Source organism: Strix uralensis, chromosome 1, assembly GCF_047716275.1.
Source record: "Strix uralensis isolate ZFMK-TIS-50842 chromosome 1, bStrUra1, whole genome shotgun sequence".
Lineage (NCBI taxonomy): Eukaryota > Metazoa > Chordata > Aves > Strigiformes > Strigidae > Strix > Strix uralensis.
In genome coordinates this window covers 132,429,754-132,446,302 of record NC_133972.1, presented here as the reverse complement: position 1 = coordinate 132,446,302, position 16,549 = coordinate 132,429,754, and the positions used below count along the sequence as shown (strand labels likewise).

Genomic DNA, 16,549 nt, shown 5'->3' with positions numbered 1-16,549 from the left:
GGCGGGCCCGCCCCGGCCTTGAGCGGCGCCTCCTTCCACCAACGGGGCGGGCGGTGCGGGCCGCAGGCGCCGGCGGCGGGGCGCGGCCGCGGCCCTGACTGACTGGGGGAGGCGTCCAACCCGCGGTGCGTGTGGGCGGCGGGCGGTGTGGGCGCGGCGTGTGCGGCAGGCTGGGCTGCACCGCAGCGCATACACTACAATGGCTGCTGGAAAGACGGGAAAGCAAACAATTTCCAGGCCCGCCGCGTCCAGCCCGAAATATGGGGAAAAAATTACAGAAAAATCGGAGAACACTGTAAAGGGTGGAAACGGGGCGCAGAGGGGATGCTGAGGCTCCCGCGGTGAGTCTGCTGCGGGTTTGGGGGGCAGGCGCCGGGGTTTAGCAGGGAAATATCAGGGTTATTTAAATTATGAAGGGGGAGGAGGAGAAGGAGGGGGGAGAGGAGAGAGGAGCAGCGAGCAGTGAGGAAAAGTTTGTGTTAACCATCCCTCCCTTCCATCCCTCTCCCCCCATCTCCCGCAGCCCCCCACCGCCCCGCGTCGGACCCCCCCGGAGGGGCAAAGCAGGGGAGGGGAGGCGAGGCGAGCGGTGCCCCCCCCTTCCCCTCCCTCGCAGGGAGAAGGAGATGATTTTCAGAAAAACCTCTCTCAGGAGTTTCCTCCACTCCTCCCCTCCCTCCCCGCGGCGCTATGTTGGTTCGCGAGCGAGCGGGCGAGGCAGCGGGCTGCCCGGGGGACGGCAGGAGGGCGCGGGGTGCCCGCCGCCGACCCCCGCGGCGGGCCGGGGCCGGGGCCGCAGCGGCGGCGCGGGGCAGGGGCAGGAGCGGGAGCTGCGCGGCCGCCCCCTCCCCTCCTCGCCTCTCCGGAGCCTGTGCTGTGAATGCAGTGACAGCGGCGAGAGCGGCGAGAGGGAGCGGAAGACATTAGAGACCGCGGTGCCGAAAAATGAGGGAAAAAATTAATATAAATTCGCCCCCCGCCTCAAACCGGCCGAATTTCGCACAGAAATTTCCCCCGTGGACCCGGCTACCCGTGGGGTGTCCCCCGGACCTGGCGGCTGCGTCTTTGGGGGGATCCGGAGTGACTTTGGGGCACTCGACCCCCCTTTCCCGTCGTTTTTTGGACAAAAGTTTTTTTTTTCGTAATAAAGAAACGAATTTGCCTGCTCTCCCCCTCCGAGTGGCCCAGAAGCTTTTCCCTTCCCCATCGGTGTGTGTTTAGAGAAAAGTGTGAACCCAAGTAAGTGCTGAGTCGTGTTGCATTGGGGAGGGGGGTTTGCTAACTGAAAGCAGGAGAGATCCGGAGAGAGAGAGAGAGAGAGAGAGCAGGGACAGCTTGTTGTCAGTATCATAAACAACCAAAATGGAGGGAGAACTGAGGCATATAACAAAATAAAAATCAGAAAAAAATGCCAAAAAATACCTAAAAATCGGGGCTGCTCCCCCTTTTCTTCCTCAAGGTAACAGAATAAAACCCGTGTCTTCCCGAGGCCGTTTTAAGGTTTCAGGGAGCAAGGAGTTAATATTTATTATTTTTTTTTGTTGATGAATTCTTTGGAAAGGCAAAAGCCTCTTATAACTCGCCACCGACAATGAGAAAACGTGAAAATCCCTTTCAGGAGAGAGAGGTAGGGGGAGATGATAGTGCAGAAAGTGCATAACTTGGGGGTTATGTGGAGTGATCCTAGATAAGATAAATGCTGTATGTGCTGCTTTATAACTTCCTTTTTAAATGCTTTTTTGTATGTTGGGGGGGTTTGGGGAGATGGGGGCTCCTTTCTTTTCCTCTGTCCTTTTTTTTTTTTTCTTTTTTTTTTTTTTTTTTTTTTTCGGACCGGAATGTAATGCCTTTGTAGTGTCACTTTCCTGATCTAATTAGGATGTGTGAGGCAAAGAGTAAACCTTTCCGGTTTATAAAGTGCATTTTCGTTCCCTTTGAATTTCAAGTTTTCCTGGTGGCTCCCTCCTCTATTTAAACTGGATTCTTCAGAGTAGTGTGGGGTTGAGGTAATGCTCCACAGGGAAAGCAGAGAGGGCTCAGGGGCAGGGCACCTCTTCTGCGGGTGATTGCTGATTTCCCTGGCACGTTCAGTTCACCTGTTTGTCTCCTACAAAGAATGTATTCTACAGTTTCCTCGTTTTATTTATATAAAATAATGATGCCTCATCTCGCCTCACATTGAAGTTAATGCGAAAGTGCTGCTGATGTTGGTTCCACGTGGGATCAGGGACATAGCAGGGCATTTTAAAGAGACAGCTTCTCTTTTTGTAGGGTTATCAGCACCTCTGCAGCACCTCTGCCCATAGCAGAGGGATGGTTCGTTGTTTTTTTTTTTTAGTGGAAAGGTATCAAATCGGCCCTGGTCTGATAAGTTAAGGCAGGATAATAAGGGAAAACGTGCAGATTCGTTTGGATCAAAGCAGTTCTTTTGTGTGTAGCAGGTCTTCAGGGGAGTTTTCTTGGTGTGTTAATTAAAATGCTGTGTTTTGGAGAGCGTTTTTTTGGAATGGGTGTTGCAGAAATGAAATAGTCTTAAGTTGTTTAATACTAAAATCTAGTGCTGTTCCGCTAGTTATGAATTCCCTGGGAGGAGACCTGTGTGCATAGGGCAGTTTCACAGACATTTTGTAGATGTTGTGGAGTGCTTTATTTGTACTTAGAATAAATTCAGTTTTGTTGGCGACACCTGAGTTTGTTGAAAAGTATTGTAGAGCTTGTTCTATATTTAAATCTTCTGAACAGTCCCAAAAGGTTTTGAAAATAGTGAAAATAACTATAGGTTTTAATTGGCCAAAGTAGGGGCTTTTTATAAGTACACCTTAGCTGTGTAATTATAACATCACTTGGAAGAATTGCCTCTGGCTTTGTTTAAAAAAAGAAAAATCATCCTAACTGTGGTCTAGTTTCGTGTATATGTGTGCATGTGTGTGTGCATGCATGCTTTTAGCATGAGTTCTGGCTGATACAGTTTTTTGCTTAATTTTTAACTTGTAAATGTTTGACTGTAATGATGTGAAATCCTCTGCTTGTCCCAACTACCCCCTATGTATTTTAATTTTCAGTGAAATATCCTATTTAAAAAAATAGCATTGCCTCTTAACATGGCAATTTGATATCTTTATGAGGAGTTATGATGTTCCCTTTGCACATGCCTTGTTTTTGTAGTCTTTGTATTTAATTCTAGATTAAAAGTTGAATACAGGTATGTGGTTCTCAGGGGGGAAGATGGAGTACTGAACTTTTAGGGAGGCTATTTCAGCAAAGTTGAGTTGAGTTGTGTATCAGTTGTGATAGCCCTCCGTGTTGAATAGAATGTGTTCTCAAATGATCTGTACCTTTTCTGCCAGTGTGACCAAAGAAACTGTTGTACAGTAGTTGTTGACTAGGATAGTCTTGTGGTTAGAGATTTTAGAGGAAATTTCAAAGTTTTCCAGTGACTCACAGTTGTGAAAATTAAATCACATTAACTACTCTTAGGCTAGAAAAAAAAGACTCATTAAGGAAGAGAGATTAATCAGTTTGTATAAAGGAATGAAAATGAACATTTTTCCAAAAGTGTCTTTTTATGGTTTAGAGATCCCTTTTATAGTTAGTAAGAACTCATACTTCAGAGTTCCTTTCCAAATATTTCTTACACTGATATCTTCTTTTTATTGACTGAAGTAACATTATCCTGAAATGCATATAAATTTGATCAATTAATAGCAGTGGAGCATGTGTTGGTGTTTTTAATGTACCAGGGTAGATAGATAGTAGTAGATGTGCAGAACTAACTTTATTAAACTAGTTTATGGTACTGAGAACAGTATTTAAGAACTCTTGAAATACTGTGTCTGTGACCATCGGTGTGAAGAGTTTTATGTGTTACTACATTTTTACCTAATTAAGAATTTCTAAATCATTAATATTGTAATGCTGAAAATAGGTATAGGCACTGCTAATAACAACATGGAAGAAGCACATGTTGTGGAGTATCTTTCTTGACTTACTGTTATGTATCACAAAGTAAATTCAGTGTATCCAACCATAGTACAAAATTCAGGGCATAGGGAGGAGGAAGAGGAAAGGGTGTTCTCACAGAATTTGATACTCTTCTAAACTGGGTTTAATTTTAAGGTATAATCCAGATGGTGAAAACAATAGCAGAAGATAAATGTTGTTTAGGACTGTTTTTTACAAACTTACTCTCTTTTTGTAGAAAACTGAATTCTTCTTTATAGGGATGATGTGGTGTTTAATAAAAATAGAAGTAACTTTCAAAGCTTCCTTTTAGGAGCTAAAATAATCTTCTCTGTTATATGTTGCTCTGATTCTAAACATGATTCAGTATGATTTTTCCAAGATTTTCTAACATTAAAACACCTGAGGAAACAAATAGTATGGGCTGTTGCTGGTAAAGTTACCCTACTTTTTGTAGGTAAACTGGAGACCTGTAAATGTATTAAAATCCTTCTTAGATGCTTACCAATCCTATTCAATAATGTTTAAAAGTTAATAACTACAGTATTCTACACCAGTAAAGCAACTACAGGAATCTAAATTGACATGCATTCAGCTTTTCTTGAATGCTTAGTTCAAGTGTGTCTCTTGGTGTATACTTTTCATTTAGTGATTATCCTGAAAAATTAGTTTCCCAATGTAGAACTTTGAGATTTAAATCAAGAAACTTCTAAAAAGTTTGTGTAATTCCAAAAGGCACTGCATACAAAGCACAGCCACTTCTGATGGTAGTCCATCTCTGCAGCTAGTCAGTCAAAATGGTGCCCTTAAGTCTCCTCCTTGCAGGGTAGTGCATGTGTTTTAAAATTAATGGGTTAAAGAGGGCACTGCTCATGTTCTAAATAAACCACTGTTTGCAACTGTTCAAGGTTATTTTGTTAAAAGAGATGTTTTACTTCAGAGTCTAAAACATAAGTTTTTAAATGTTGTATCTATAACCTCTTACATCTTTAAAACCAGTTTTTGTCAGCAAACACCTTTTGGGAGGGTTCTTGAACACGTTTATCTGTTTACCAAGGAGAGAGATTCTGGAAAATGTGAAATATGTTAGAGCAATTAGACCATTCTCAAATCACTATAGAGTTAAAAGGAGCTAGCAGCCACCACCACCAAAGTGATAGAGCACTTGCTTTCAAGGAGATATTCTCCAAATATCTGCTACTAGTGAGGATTTAGCTTGCATTGCTTTTGAAAGAAATGTGCAGTATCTATCCACTGAACTGTGAAGCATCTTTAACCAATTACCAAATGTTTAGGTAGCCTTAAAAAACTATTTAAAAATTATTCAAATATTAGAACAAAGTAACAGTTTGTATTGATCAAATGTAAAATGTTTAATTTCTGAAGTGTAGGGGATTTTTTTTTTGCATTTATCTGAGCATTTTGATAATAGAGAGTTGTGTATTTTTCCTGCTAATCAAAAAAATCACATCTAGAATTTAATTAAATTTATATTGATTTTTAAATTGTGCAAACTTGTAAGTTGAATGTGAAACATTGATTAGCTCTCAATGTAATCAGTTATATGGTTGCTTATATTTTATTTTTAATTTTTCAAGGAATATACTGACCCTTTATCTGAAATTGAATAGATTTCAGTTGCTCATGCATTTTAAATGAACAGTTGTCCAGCAAACATCAAATGCGAAAAATTCTAATACTACGCAAGTTACGAAAACCTAACATGGAACAGAAGTGCATTACTGCAAGTTCAGTTTTACTTTTATTTAGAATGGATTGTTAAAGTGTTTTTTGTCTACTTCAGTGCCAGGTTTCACCTGTTATTGTCTCATCTTAGAAGGATGAATTAGCAAAAATGAATAGAATTAAGAGAGGGTTTTTAAATTTCTGACAAAGTATAATATGCTTTTAAAAATAGTTATGTGATAACAGTTATAAAGGATGGGGCCTTCTCATAGGGTATCTTAAAATTGTTAATATTTAAATGGACCCCGCATGTCTTGTAAACAGTTACTGTAGGATCATGGCATTAAAATTAACGACCGTACATAGCAGGGTTTTGAGATGACTGCCTAAGTACATGCTTGACAATGAAGACTGGGAAAGCTTATATAGTTAGTCTCATGTTGAAGGAATAAATCGGTTTTTATTACAGCCTTCTTTGTAACAGCTTCTGTCCCTTTCCTAATTCACTGTCCAGAGTGTAGAGATACCTTGTCAAATTAAAATACATGGCCAGAGTGATGGGCTATTTTACGCATGCCCAACCCTGGCAGTTTTGTTAGACTTACAAGGGGACATGAAGAGAGTAGAATGTGGCCCGGTGGGCATAATTTTATTTTATTTGCTTAAAGGAAAGGAAAGAGAAGAAAAACAAACAAGGCTGAACTAGTATAAAACCAAAAAGTGAGATAGATAAAACAAATGAATGTAGACAAGTGTGGCCATAATACACACAACAGTAACTTAAAATTCCAAAGTAAAATAGCTCAAATCAGCTTTGAGAAGTCAAGTGGGAATCAGGAAAGTAAAACCTAGAATTGCCATCGGATGCAATTAAGAAATAACTATGTAAAGGAACTTGGAAAAATGCAAAAAAAGTGTCTGTTACAGTAAACTGAATTGCTATAATCTTCTTTTGCACTTAATGTGCTAAATTCCTCTCTCAAAGGAGAATATCCCTAGAAATCAGATTAGAAAGTGTTTAAAGGGAATTATTTGTCAAAGTTGTTTTTTTACTGGTTAGGATAACTAATAATAATCTCTTCCATGTTGCTGTAAATAGTACTTTATTTGATATCATTTAACCATGCAGATTGCATATTGACTTACTTACGTATTGTGCAGGTAATTTACCTGGTATTACACTGTGTATTGCTAACTTTCACCCTAAAAGTTTTCTTTATGGTTGTGGGTCACGTTGTACATTGGAGACTGTCAAATCTGAGGTATTGCTCATGAAATAAGTTGTAGATGGTTGATTTTGTCTTGTGCACATTTACTGTGAATTACCAAGTAATCAAAAAGCAAGGAGAATGTCAGAAAACTTATCTTCCCTCTTCATTTGTTAGGTATGTATTTGTATACTACAGGGTATCAGATTTACTAGTGCATGAGTTCTCTAAATAGCCCTGCAAATCATCTGATTCTGAATTAATGAGATCTCATTACACTAAATGTTTGAACAGCAGACAGACCTTGTGTATGCAAATCAGATTTTACTGTCCCAAGTGCTTGTCACTTCTAATAAAACTGGTTATTGTATGGTATATGTATTTATCATGAATGTTACATTTATATGCAATAGAGATAACACACATTTTAAGGAAACATCTGGCTGTTTAGGGAGAATGTCATGTCTTTTGAATCAGTTGTGATACAGGATTTCTTAAAAAAAAGAAGACCTTTTTGAAGAAAAGGCAGAAAGAGAGATTCTGGCAGCTTACTATTAAATTTCAATCAAGCCTGTATAATTAGTAATAAAACATTTACAAGTTTGTAAATGTTAAGTTTCTTCAAACTCTTACTGTCACGTGTGGAATTTTCATTTATACTAATTGTGCATTTGCTACAGCTACCTACATGCAAGACTTAGTAATAATACTGTATTTATCCCATAGAAGTATAGATACAATATAAATATGTAAAAGTAGAAATTGCCTACAGCCATTCTTATGTTTTCATAAGATGATACAATACAAAGGTGTAAATTTATGATGTTAACTACCTGTTATCAGTTACTGGTGCTCTTCCCCTCACAAGCTTTAAGAAGAGTGAATATTAAACTAAAATAAAACAAATGTAAAATCCTGTCAGGGTTTTGTGCTCTTTTTAAAAGCTAAACACAGACATTGGTCAAGCATATTTTGTTCACTGGAAGATATTGTGGTCAATACATGCATAATTTGTTGTTTCATTTAGGACACTAGGAAACGGTGAACCATGTAGATTAGAGAAGAGCTTAGACATAGCTGATTACAGTAAATGCCAGTTAATTTGAATCTGTAGATTTTTTTTCCTCTGTGACTTGACAGTTTTCTTTAATTCTTTTGAATACTGGGATTGTGTTTAGACTAAACCACTTCTAATTATACCCCAGCACAAACATATAGCTTATGGCTATATTTTAATCAGTTTCAGAAAAAGTAATAAAAATATTATTGCATCTGTCAAAGGATGGTGTTGCTACATGCTAGTTTAAATGGTGTTTAAGAACAGTTATAAGCATACCAGTACAATGAAATCAGCTCTATTCCCAAACAACAAAGTTACATTATTTGTTACTTAAAAAGTTAACCGAGAATCATAATATGTTAATTATCCAAATTATTCAGGCTGATTTTAATATGTGTTGAAATTGCTTTAAAAAGTATATATGAAATATTTATATCAAACTTGTTTAATTTCTCATTACTTGTAAAATATAATGTTTTCCCAGTTGTAATTTTAAAGGGTTTTTGTCTTGGCTGCACGAGTGTATCCTTTTCTTTTGGATACACTCTTTTCTGAACCCAACAGTTCATTCACTTATTTAAAACTCTTCCCTTCTCTCAAAATGAATTTGTGTCCCATTAAGTGTTGAAATTGATAATTTCTGTACTACAAAAATTGTGCTGAAGAGTCCTGTGGAATTAACTTGTGCTGATGATGCTACAAGTATAAAAATGGAGTGTAGAGTAACATGGGAAACTTAATCATAATGGTATTTGGATGATGGGAATAGTCCCAAACTGCGTGAGTGTTAAACTAGCCTATGAGGGAAAGATGTCAGGTTTTGCAGCCTTGTAGCATTAATCAAATATCTGGTATCACTATGCCTCATAAGAAATACTCAAACACACTCCTAGCATCAATTGCTGTAGAAGGCAAACAAAAATCTAGATTACACTTTCAGAAATGATAAACTATGACATAAGTTTCTTGGAAAAAAACCTGGGTTTAGAGGTCTCCCCTGTAGTATAATATTATTTTGCCTTTGAAAACTTGACCACTTCAGAATATTTGAGAACAAGTAAGTTAAGTCCATCTTGAGTAATACATTTCAGTGTCTAGTACAGTTTTTATCTATGCATCATGTAAAACAAACTTGTTACTCTTCATTATACTTAAATATTTGTACTGAAAGGAAAGTGCATTTAAGCAGTTTTTAACTGCATTGGTTACTCATTCGATTGTAGTAGAAAGGTGCTTTAGTGGGGAGGTTGAATAGGTGTTTTTTATTTTTCTGTAGTTTGCTGAATAAAAATATTGAATATAAAAGGAGACTGGATCTTTCTTCCAGCCTTGAGTGAAAAGGGAGGTGTGGTCAGGAAGGGGCTCTGATGACTTAAATCACTGCCCCTCAGTCCCTCAAGATATTTAAATCCTATGAATTTGTGATTTCAGTCACATGGTAATGTTGCAACCTTGAAACTGATAATATATTCAGTTATCTTGAGATGAACTGCACAGTTCTTCATTAGGCAGATTGAATTCCCTAAAGACTTTGTCTGAATAAGTCCTTGAGTATTGTGCTGTTTGTTCCAGTTTTCATCAGGAATCAAGCCGTAGAGTCTCTCAACTCTGAGCAAACCCTTAAAAGACTTTCTGGATGCCCTGAACCTCCCCTATTCCTGTTATAGTGTTAGTTACTAAACTGTGGTTGAAGGTCTTTTCTGCTAAGCATCCGACTTCTACCGTAAAGGAGATGGTTTGATATTTGGTGGTAGTTTTAGCATAAAGGTTTTATGTGAGTAGCTTAACAAAAAAGCTTAACAGCTGGCAGAAATTTGATGTCAGGTTGCAAGCGCTCTGTAATTATGTGAAGTAGTACTGAAATTGCATTTGTTTCATTGAAATAGTAAGACTCATAGTTTGAAGAAGACAGCTTAACTGGTTTGTTAATTCTTCCTTCTGAAATATATGTAAAAATTTGCCACCCCTTTTTCTGCCAGCAGTGCTCTGAAGATTACCTACCTACCTGCTATCTCCTAACTTTTTGTAACTTAGGCCCTTGTAGGAAGATTAGGAGGTCTAATGGATGGAGATCATAATGTAGTTGTATCCCTCTTAAGAATGAACTGTTACTTAAACTCATGATGTGATTTTGTGTTTGGGAGTACAGCTGAGAGCATATGTAGTCAAAAATACATATACTCCCTCCTGTGCATGGCAGAGCTCAGGCCTCAAGAGTAAGTATTCTGTCTTCTTGCTTTGTGAATTTTTAGACTGGTTATGTGGAGATAAGTTTATGCTCTCTTCACCTCCACTTGTTGCATTCATCAGTTGTTTAGGAAATCTGTTTCTTGATATTTTTTTGAGTATGTTGCAGTGGCTGGCAAAGTTATTAAATGGCCTGAACTACAGAACTTGTAGATGGGAGGGAGACTTTTTTTTTTCTGCCTGATCTGGACCAGATTATTTGATAGTTTCCTTGGCTTCTTCAACAGTGCTTTGCTATAAATCAAAACAAATTAAATTGAACAAACAGTCAATAAAAATGCATGTCCTAGGTTCCTTTGGCAAAGCTCATTAAAGTCCAGTTGGATGCTGACAATTTTTTTCACTGTGACCTTCAAGATACTCAGCCTCTACTTTATGCTTTCCAAATACCATCATTTCCATCTTTCAAATTCTAGGTAGGTCATTAGTAAATGTACAGTAGTAACTGTATAGTCTGTAATGTTAACATTTTAAGCCTGTGTCAGAATGAGAGGTCTATGTTAAAGTTGAAATATTTCTCAGGGAGCAACTGGTATTTCCCCATCTGTTTTTTTTTATTGTAACATGCTTTTGAGATTGTTTCAGGTGGCACTCATGAAAAGCTAAAAGCTAAAACCAGTATTTTTTTTTTAGCATCATTCGGAAACTGGTGGTCATAGAGGGTACATCATGGAACAGTAGAGTCATGTGCTTCTCAGCAGGGGATACTGCTTAATGATGAAACTGCAATGTCCTGAATGTGGAAGGAAGGACCTGCAGTGAAGGATCGGTCTCTTTCTACCGTCTGAACAGGGAACTGCTTTACTCTGGCATTTACAAATAAATTAATTATTTGGAATAACGTACTTCTTCACTTACTGACATTTTCATTTTTATCAGAAATGGATACTTCAGGACGATTTTTACAAGTCTGTCAACTTGAAAGGGCAATTAAAAGTAACCACATATGAAGTTAAGAGTGTTTGAAAAGGACAAAAATCCTTTTACTAAAGATCTTTGAAAAATATGTAACTGTGTTGAAAGCAAAGACAAATAACTACTATACTACTCTGATGATATTTTTCAACCAAGTAAATAATCCTTAGATGTCGTGGGAGATTTATTTAGCAATATCTTGGATCTCTCAGTGAGGGAATGTGTGTTATATTGATATATTTATGAAGATAATACATAACGTACATTTAGAAGAATGAGGTTTTCAGTAACAAAACCATCAGAATTTGATCAAAGCAAAGAAAACTTTACACTGAGTCCATGTACATCCATAACTTTTTCTTGAGGTAAAAAGGTTAGGTACCTAGACATACATAGGTATTCAGAACTCTGACATGATTATTTCTGGGAGCTGTACAAACACAGAGCCCTTCTACCACATTCAGATAGTGCATGATAAAGTGCTTTCTAAGGTTAGTGAGTTTGTTGATTTTGTGGGTTTGAATTCAGAATGAAAAGCGATATATAGAAAAGTGATATGGTACTGACAGTAGCACACAGTATTTAAGTCCAGTGTGGGAAGTATGTATTATAAAACCTGAATGTAAATGTTACATGGCTTTGGAGTTGACTTTCTAGTAATGTGGGCTGTACCTAAGAAAAGAAGTGTTTTGTTGTCAGAATTACTGTTTCTCTCTGATGTATTTCCCTCTGATTGAATTGTGCTCTGTGACTTTTTTTTTTCTTGTTATTTGCATGGAATTGTGCTCATGCTTTTTCTTCCAAACAAATGCAAATAGCATTGTACTCCTGCTGTGATTATTGTGCATAACACCTCTGACTCAGCAGATCAAAAGTTATGTTTATTGGAAAACAGAATTAACATTTTATACTTTTTTTTAAGACCACTTAAAAATAGCTGTGTCAAAAGAGATTATGCTTTTAACATGCTAATCCACTAAGCCATCATACATCATTCTGTAGGCAAGGTTTTTATTCCAGGCAGCTACCTCTTACTAGAGTCCATCTGAAAGGTTTCAGGTTATCACAGAAATATACTCATAAACTTGAATTCTTAAGGAGAGAGGCTTCTTTAATAGAATGTATAATACGTGCATTATCAAATTGCAGCCTTTTTTCCAAGAATTGTTTTATATGTCAGCGTGGTTTGGCCTGCTTTAAGGCATTCTGGTTATTCGAGACAAATTGTTGATTAGAAACGGCATATGCAAAAACCTTTTCTCAGGGTGGGGGGTAGCGATTCCTAATTTTGATGTAGAATATTATGTTGTGATAGTCATATACCTGAATGGAAAGCTATTCTGATTATGGGAAAGAGAGAGTCAAGGATAATGAGAATTTATGCCAGCTGGATTGGAGACTCTGAGATTCATCTGGATTAGTAGTTTCAATTGCTAATCTTCCCCCATGTTCCTGTGCCACTTTGTTTTCTGAAATTGCATTTTCCTCATTCAATTTTTGTAATTGTATACTGTTGCTGTGTAAAGAGTCATACAAATGTGGAAAATACTGACTTGGCAGAGAATTCTATGAACTGCAAAAAATACAACAGAAAAATATAGTTCTGCCTTATCTTTTGACTTCAGAAATCTTCTGTGTTACTTGTAAACACAGAAGATATGTGTGTGTTAGTCTGAAATTTGACTGTAGATTGACTGCCACTGTGTACATCAGTGACTAGAATTTTTTAGCTATTAAATACCAATACCAGGGATTTGCTTGTATTTAGTTGAATTACAGTGTAAAGTTTGCTGAAATGGCTTAGAAATAACCATTTTCATTTACTTTTACAAATACTAATTCAAAATGGTACAACATGAGTGGAAAGTTGAGTTAGTTGTTTCTACTTGATACTCTATTCTGGTTAGTTATGGAGCCCAATTTAATGTTATCTGACAGATTAGAGTATTTAACTTGAAAATGTGCTGCTGCTCGACTGGCGAGTTGGGACACTGCTGTGATTTCCTACTGGCAAGAAGTCTGTAAAGACCATTTTAAGGCAAGCTTGGCCATACTTGAAACTGATAGAGTTAGGTACAGTTTGACACACTGCTGTCTTTTTAGGCACACTAAAACACCTTTTGCAATTTGGGCCAATATATTTTTGAACTGGAGAAGTGTGTTTCACGTAATCTAAAAGACTCCTCGGGTTTGGAGACGTTAGTCCTGTACCTTGAAGTATGATTCTGTGGGGTTTTTGTTATGCTGGTAGTCTATGAACACATACGACCAGAGCATAATACATTGTATTGTTGATTGCTCCCATGTACAACCATCTGCAAAGAACAGTGCCATGATGAGACACAGGGAGAATATGGGAAAGAAGGTAGTATGTGATATAAAGTGAAACATCACAGGGCCTACACTGAGGATGCAGTGACAGTCCAAAGAAGATTATCCGCACGGTGTCTTGCTGTAAGGCTGTGTACTATTTGTATGTGATAGTACTTCCTACGTAGTGCCTATAGATGATGTTAATAAATATTTTCAACAAGGAGTTTTATGTATCAGTAGACTGAAGTGCTGCATGGAAGTAACTATGCCAGTCTTCATGTAAATTGTTTTTAAATAGACTGTTGAATAAGGTGGTGTTCCAGACAGTCACAGTTTAAAGTCCTGGTAAGGAATGGGTTGTTGCAGAGTGTTTTGTTCGGAAGCTGTAGACTGAATTGTCCTGGCAGATAGAGTTATTCATTCTTCCAGGGCTGGATTTTCACTGAACAATTAGATGAAATTACCTACATTTGAACTGATTTCCTGAAGTTAGCCTAACTGGAGTGAAAACGATAATGCTGAAAACAGGTATATAAATCACTTTGTGGAGCTGAGTTGTTAACTGCATTGGTAAAAGACATGTTCTTTGACTCACTAGTTTAAATTAAAAAGCACAACAACAACACCTAGAGAGTTTTGTGTGTGATTAGGATAGGGTATTACTCAATTTATATGTATGGCCAGTGCAGAAACAGAGAATGTCTCTAAATTCAGCAAGTGGTGTGTGTTGCTCTAAAGGCAGCAAGTGACTCATGTGACTGTCTTAGCAGCTGGGCAGCAAGATTAGAGAGCTACTATACACATATTCCCTTACTGAGGGGTCCAAGCTATTGCTAAATGAAGTTGTATTACTGCCAACAACTGAAAAACGGGCATAAGAGAATATAGTAAATAAGTGTGTCATCAGGTTAGTGCAGTAGTTATTTCCGACAGTCGTTAAAGTGAAGAAAAAAACGAAAAACTTTTCCAAGATCCATATTTAAAAGATTTTTATCCTTTTTTAAAATACTTTAATTTCATATGAGATTACATGGTAATTGTCTCTTTCAGTTTGCAGATTTGCAAAAATCATCTTGAAATGGCTGTTTCTGACACTACAGGAAAAAAACGAGAATGTTAGTGAGTGAAGAATCTTATTCCAAAGAACTCATGTATTTCTAAAAGTACTAAAAATGTGCTTGTATCATGAAGTATTTTGATTTGAACTGAAATTGGCAAAGCGTATACTTCTTGGTCACTTGCTAATTTGAAGTCTTATTCATGATGTTATTCCTCATGTATTTCCTAATTGTAAGAATTTGTGAAGTTTGTTCCAAATTGTCTTTAAGTTTTCCTGGCATGCCAGTATGGATTAGTGGAATATGTATTCTTTTTATTTTTTTCTTATGCTTCCCTAATCTAATTTTTTTTTTTTACTCAGATACTTGCTTTTCTTAAGTAAGTTGCTAAACGTTTGTGAATGCTTTGTCCTTTATATATGTGTATTTACAGTTACAAATTGATATTTCAACTATTATTTGTGGATTTAAATTCAAAAGTGTCACTCTGTCAAACACCTCTTTAGGACTAACCCTCATAAGAACTCCTTTCAGGCTTGAGGACCAGAGGGCATATGCTTGACTGTTGCAATCAAGTAAATTGATACAGAAATCAAGAAGACATGAATATGAAGCTTCTTAGTGCTATTTTTAGTGTCAACTTTCAGACCATAATTATGTTTTAAAGATGAGAATGTATTTACCGGAGGAGCTTTTATTTAAAAAGCCAAGACAGACAAGAGGTCAAGACCATTCCTTATAATAAAAGAGGACCAGAAGAGTGTGTGTTCCTAGCCATCATCACTGTGTCCCACTGCCCTCAGAAAGACGAAACTGTTTGTTATTCTGCCTCAGGTTTTCTGGATTTCTGCTTTCTCTCTTTTCCTGTCCAGCAATGACTTGTTTCCCATCTTGTTCCTCTTTCATGATTATTCCAAGTTTGTGCAGTTTTCCTCAACAACAGTTTTCCTTTATATCTCTAATAAAAAATGGAGAGCATAAAATAAGGTTGTCCAGAATTGTCAGTGCATCGGAAAACTACCTTCTCAAAGTCAACCATCATTTTAATACTTCAAAACATCTTTTGATCTGGCTGTTTTATTTTTGCATGTGTTTAGATTTCTTCATAATCAAGTCTCTCATTGTTTAGTATTTTGAAATGTTTGATTTATAGGAAATATTCAGTTTGGGTTTTGTTTTCGATTCATTCTCTCCTGAATGTTTCATTACTACTTTTTTTTAATGTGCCATTTTCCGATACTAGATTGCTTTTCTGCTCTGCTTTCATCATTTTTGAGTCACATATTACTCATCAGTTGCAAAAGAAAAATGTTTGTGTTCTTATTTCTGCACCGCTTAGTCTGATGGTTCTCTGTGACATAGGAGCACTAGGAAACAGAGAGATATTTGTGTAATGGTAAGCAATTTATAGATAAAGCACTAGCAGATGTGGCCGAGGATATACCTGCAAAATACGTTGATCCTCTGACTACTTGAATGCTTCAGTGGATTCTTGTGTGCTGTTCTTAACACATTCCTTGAGATGAACCATCAGAAATGTCCATCTGTCAACAGAGTTTCAGGTTCTGGGTCTTGCTGCCCTGTGTTGTGTGCTGCAGCAGCTTCCTGGGCTCAGACTTCTTGGCCCCCAGAGAAGAACTGCTGCAGTGCAGGTTGTGTTGAGTTGCTTCCCTTTCTTCTGCAACATGCTCTGTTTGTTTAGAGCACCTTTTGCACAGCTGGAAGAATTATAGAAAATAAACAGCTGTCCTGAGAGGATATTTGTGTGAACTTGGACTTTGGCTTGTTTGTTTGTTCCTTCCAGAATTACACCCAAAATTTCATAGCCACAAATTTGTGCTGCTCCACTGAACTGAAGAGAGGAGTATCTTCTCATGGATTCTAAGGAGGAAAGCTCTTAAGCTACCTCTAGCCAAAAATACAGTATTTTTGTTAATAAATTTGATTTCCAAATGGTTAAGGAGAAACAGCCCCACAAGATCAGCCAAAAATACCTCATGTTTGTGTGGGATTGACTCATGTAAGCAGGCATGGTTTAAGAAAGGAATAGGAAGGATTCTTGCTTGGTATAGTCCTCCTCCCCCTGCTCCCTCATGCCATTC

At 37.5% G+C, this 16,549-nt stretch overlaps 1 protein-coding gene across 3 annotated transcripts in view; it reads left to right on the top strand.

Moving 5' to 3' along the window:
* Nucleotides 1-125: 125 nt before the first annotated feature.
* PLAG1 (PLAG1 zinc finger) overlaps nucleotides 126-16,549 on the top strand; it is a 50,215-nt gene continuing 33,791 nt past the window's right edge. For all 3 annotated transcript variants that reach the window (XM_074881555.1, XM_074881522.1, XM_074881547.1), the window contains exon 1: nucleotides 126-341. The gene's annotated coding sequence lies outside the window, so the exon portion shown is untranslated. The remainder of the gene's footprint in view (nucleotides 342-16,549) is intronic.